Here is a 5,692-nt window from a genome sequence, read left to right on the forward strand (position 1 = left end):
ACTAAGGTATCAAGAGGATTAATGCCCACAATCAGTTCAGGCATGGATCACGGGCATTGCCGCCAAATCTATAATATATAATACAGTAGAGTTTCGGCATCCTTGGTGGCTGTTCAGCTCCATAGTAGCTTCTATATTTAATCACCTGACATCCATCATAAATTGTATGGCAGATGTTGCGAAAGTATCAAATGGTTGTAAGCCTTCTTGACTCTCCCTAATAGGGGCCCACTATTTACAGGTTAGGCTAAGCTATTGAATGACCTATGCTCCATTTACTTCTGTGGAGATTGCTGCTGGAGATTGCTGGAGATATTATTCCTATTTATTAAACTATTTCTACCTAAAAATTCTATAATGCCTTTAAATTTGTTTTTATTTGTAAATTTTTCAGTGGGTGTTAAAGTGACAGCCACACTCTTACAATACTACACATCAAGTCTATCTAATGCTTCATCATCTGATGCCACTCAACTCCAAAACACAGTCTTGAGCTTGGTATGTACAGTAATACCACAGTACATTTATCTAATGATTAGCAATAGAAAATAATTTATGCAATTATTCAAATTTTGTTACCGAAATAAAATGTGTCTTTTTATTAATAGTTATGTGCATGTATGTACCACCAATTCTATGTAAATCAATTCACAGACGGGTATTCTTACTTTATCTAATAATAAGATAGAAGCCATATCTACCTAATCTCTTTACTGGTTAGTGAATCTCCCTATTGGAATATTTTATGCTATAATGGGCACAATTTTAATGTATTAAAAAATAAAAGTTATGTTTTATTTCTACTCCCGCAGCTGTACATACAATTTTATATAAAGTACTCCTAACACTAAACATAATTCACAATCAGCTACATACTGTAAATGCATATGCCTGCCTCTAGTTAAACAGAAAATTTGGCCACTTAAAGGGATTCTATCATTAAAATCCCATTTTTACCTAAACCCACATTGGAATAGTCCTAAGAAAGGCTATTCTTCCCCTACCTTTAGAAGTCTTCTCCGCGCTGCTATTCAGTATATATTCTCGGTTTCTTCATTACGGTATTGAGTTTTCTCACAGCACTGGGGGCGTCCCCTGTGCTGTGAGAAAACACTCCAGCGCTGCCTTCTTCTTGTTCTCCGCCTCCTCCTCTTTTCTCCTGTATGGCCACAGGAAAATGGCCGACTGCGCCCACCCAGCTACGTGGATATAGCTAAAAAAGGGATTCTAATGATAGAATCCCTGTAATACAATAACAATAGAATGTGATTACATTGTCAAAGCAAACTATAAAAACATCTAGTGATACATTGCCACTCTGTTTATTTTCAGCTAACACCAGAATTAAGGAAGTACTACAGCAACAGTTTACAGGATCCACCATCAGTGTCCTTCACGTAAGGAGAAAATCAAAGTGAAACATGCAAGATGTCGATGATCATACTTAATATGCATTGCATATTATTATCTTTACAGAATAGCCATCAGTGTTTACAAAACCTGCACCTAAATGCTTGACATAATTTCCTCTCGATCATCTCGGTCAGGAGTCTTGACTGTTTCTAGAGAATTTTCTTATGCCAAGGGACTTTAAGGGTAATGAAGGACTTAAATGGGTTTAAGTCCTTCAGAGAGGCCATCAATATCAGATTACAGAGTCTGAAACCCAGGACCCTACCGATCAGCTGTTTCCTGTAGCTGCTATACAGAGAATGGAGCCATAGCTCCTGTACACTTGTGTAGGAACTAAGCTTCAGTAACTTAAGAACAGAGGAATATGCATCCTCCTCTGCTCTTCTGGTTGTTGGACCCCTACTGATATTGATGACCTATCCTAAGCATAGGTCATACCTCTCATTTGCATGGAAAATCTTTTTAATAGTACTGGTTCCACACCTTTAGAGATGGCCTAATATTGCTATGTTGTAGCAACAGAAAAATTGTCTGGAAAAATTCAGTTGGATACTCTTATTTCCCAATTCCTTCACTCTCACCTTGTTATATAACAGAAACAGAAATTATATGGACACTAAGGCTAAGGGGGGGGGATTCGGAAGTATTGGGGACAAAATGGATTTATTAGCATAAAATGTATTAAAGAGGACCTGTCACCAGATCTGAAAAGCTCAATGACAAACATCATCTGATAGATGCTGTCGCCTTCAGCATTTTGCTGTTTTGTTTATCCAAATCCATTCAGCCATTTCAAAGATATAATCCCTGCTAGTTCCCTATTAGTATACCCGTAACAACATCATCGTTGACAGGGCTAATATTTTTGAAATGGCTGAATGGATTTAGATTAGAAAAACACCAAAACACTCAAGGTGACAGTGCCTATAAGATGATTTATGTCACTAGGCTTTTTTAGATCTTGTGACAGGTCCTCTTTAAAGCGATCCTATCACGCACACAAAATTTTTTCTAGGTACCATGTCAGAATAGCCTTAAAAAAAGGCTATTCTTCTCCTACCTTTCATTGTTTTCTCCGCGCCGCCATTCACCTACAATCCCGATACTTGTTGGTATGCAAATTAGCTCTCTTGCAGCACTGGGGGCGGTCCCCAGTGCTCAAACAGCACTTGGGGTGTCTCCAATACTGCAAGAAAACTCTCTCCAGTGCCGCCTCCATCTTCGTCAGCAGCGTCATCTTCAGCCTCTTCTTCTGGCGGTGGCTAGTAACTTCTAGAGCAGACTGCGTATGCCCACAGGCCACGATAAAATGGCCGCTTACAATACTGTGCAGGCGGCCATTTTCTCGTGGCCTGTGGGCATGCGCAGTCTACTCTGTCCAAGTCCCGAGGCCTAGAAGTTACAAGCCATCCTTGGAAGAAGAGGCTGAAGAGAACGCTGCAGATGAAGATGGAGGCAGCACTGGAGAGAGTTCTCTCGCAGCATTGGGGACGCCCCCCAGTGCTTTTTGAGTGCTAGGGCCCTTCCATAGTGCTGCGAGAGAGCTAATTTGTATACCGACAAGAACTAGGATTGTAGGTGAACAGCGCCACGGAGAAGACGACGAAAGGTAGGAGACAATAGCCTTTCTTAAGGCTGTTCCGACATGGTACCTAGAAAAAATTTTGTGTGTACTAAGGACCGTAAAGAAGGACCGCGCTTCACCTGTCAGAGTTAGCTTAACTTCATATAATTTATTAAGGTTCACACACAACGTGTTTCGAGTCGTAAGACTCTTTTTAAAGTAAAAAGAACTGTTAAAATATAAACATAAGATACAGAAATTATCAAGAAAAAAGAGAATGGCACCACTTAAATTCTGGACAGGCTTCTTCTTAAACCGGTAGGACAACCAACAACGCATATATGTCAGGCAAACATGTAGCTCCTTTAAATCAAGGTGGTGCTCACTGCACAAAACAGCATAAAGTCCACAAGAATAAAGAAAAACGATCAGGGCACTCACCCAAGCAGACATGTATAAAACCAAAAACTCCTTTATTGAAAATCTTCTAAAAGATCGGTACAGCGGGGAGAGGATGGTAACATTTACAACAGCGACGATCGTTTCATGCTAACCGCATTTCATCAGGTCTATGAATAGTTGCAATTCGTCTAGCTTCTGGTCGGGACAAAAGGATAGTCCTCTGGCCAGGAGGATAATCTCAGCCTCTGTCAGTTTGTAATCCAAGAGGTTAAATATGTTGTTTCCTATATCCAGTTTCGTTTGGGGCTGGGGCTCAGGGTGGGTTCCTATTCCAGTCTTGTGCCTCCTCCCGCCTCTGCAGCCTCTCCTACGTCTAAAACGACGAAGTCAGAGATTTTAGTGTAACTTGCATCCTCATGGATGTGGATGGAAATGGGAGTGATAACTGTGGGGAATTCGATGTAAGGGGTCCGTACAGGAGTGTGGGGTTGGGTGGTCTCCAACAATTGGCTAATCTGAGAGGAAGAAAGTGGAGTTCCATAGAGGGAATCTTCGAAAATGTCCGAGGTGGTAACATTCAGTAGAGCATCTGGAGAGGAGGAGGTGCTGGGGTGGCTAGGTTCAAGATGGTTTTCAGGTTCAGTCAAAGCTCCCCCCTGTAGTAGTTTCTATATCAGGTTTCAAATCAGTTTGTAGTGCATTTCACGTATTCCCAAAAGTGGTGGTACTTCCAACTCCCTAAACAAATCTATTTAGATCCTTGAGTGAGACTCGACCACCAGCTACTGCTGGCTGATCAAGCCAATCCTTAATATATCACTGTTGCAATTATATCCACTTATCCATTTTCTCTTGTTCTGTACACCTACCCCAACCACTCAAGTATTAGAACCACTGATACCACCAATGGATAGTGAGTCTCATACCTAACGATTTATCACCCTACCTGTGACATGATTAACTTAACTAGTTCAATATTCAACTTTGTATACAATTTTGCATCCACTGGTCTTGCTGAGATGTGTGTATTTCTGTATCTTATTTTGATATTTTAACAGTTCTTTTGCACTTGAAAAAGAGTCTTACAACTCGAAACGCGTTGTGTGTGAAACTTAATAAATTATATGAAGTTAAGCTAACTCTGATGGGTGAAGTGCGGTCCTTCTTTACAGTCCTTGGTACATTTCCTCACACCATTGGTGATTAGGCACTGCAGCTTGGAATCCACCCCTCCATTCCTCTCTATATGTTTGATTGTTCGCACATCTCCAAAGCCAATCTAATGTTCATTGGAGCTGAAACAAAATTACAAAGAAAGGATTTATTTTCCTATGATTGTTGATTGTTAAATATAACTATGAATAGGTTATGTTTTCTTTTTACCATTAAGTATTTTAGGGTTTGTTCCATTTTTCATATATTGAACCATAAAATGGTTCCATAAAATTGGTGCACAGCAAGAGAAAGTTTTAATAACCCTCTTAAGCATGAACAATAGTGCATGAATCCTAATATTGTAGTGACATCCTGTGACTGTTCTCTGCATACCTTCCTTTAGGAGTGATAGCGGATTTGCAGCCGCAGTTATCGAGTACAAGCAAAATTATACAACATTTGTGGAAAGTTCTTCAGTGCTAACAGGTCTTCTAGCAAATACTAATTTAACCAATATCTTACGAATAGCAAGTCTGTCTGTTAATGGTAAGTTATAATATAAGACTGTTTTAAATTTGTGAATAATTGTCGGCAGTCTGAATTCAGTTGCAGGAAAAGGCACACTCATCCTTCTCAACAAACTAATATAACCTATTCAATTAATGATACAGTATACACCAAAGGGATATCACAGAAGATGTTCAATTGTCCAGTAAAATTGCACAATATTTACATTTGTAGACATTAAAAGTTGTAAGTAAAAATTTTGCAGAGTTTTAAAGACTTTCTCTAACCATCTCAGTGCTGACTCAGTGCTTTTGTCTTGGTTAGTTGCCAATGGATATGAACATGAATGCAGGAAGTATTCTATAGTCTTGGACTTGTCAGAAAACTAGACATGATTTCCTTATTGTGGCAGTATTATCAGACAGGAATACCACATGCATGAAAGTACTGCATAACCTAGCTACAATAAGGAAATGACAGCTGGATTTCTGACAAATCCCAGACCATAGAAAGTTTCTGCATTCATGGTCGTATCCAGTGACGTAACTAGAAATGGCAGGGCCCCAAGGCAAACATTTGACAAGTGTCCCCCAACCCCTCTTGCATAAACCACATTCTTGCACACACTGTTATGCCCCATAGTGTCCCCTG

General features: G+C 39.8%; 1 long non-coding RNA gene across 1 annotated transcript; it reads left to right on the forward strand.

Moving 5' to 3' along the window:
• The first annotated feature begins 391 nt into the window (after positions 1–391).
• On the forward strand, positions 392–4,998 carry LOC142204901 (uncharacterized). Its single transcript, XR_012716160.1, has 3 exons — positions 392–498; positions 1,333–1,397; positions 4,938–4,998. It is a non-coding gene; the product is annotated as an uncharacterized LOC142204901 (long non-coding RNA).
• The last annotated feature ends 694 nt before the right edge of the window (positions 4,999–5,692 follow it).

The sequence above is a fragment of the Leptodactylus fuscus genome, chromosome 5 (genome assembly GCF_031893055.1).
Source record: "Leptodactylus fuscus isolate aLepFus1 chromosome 5, aLepFus1.hap2, whole genome shotgun sequence".
In the NCBI taxonomy this organism is placed as follows: domain Eukaryota; kingdom Metazoa; phylum Chordata; class Amphibia; order Anura; family Leptodactylidae; genus Leptodactylus; species Leptodactylus fuscus.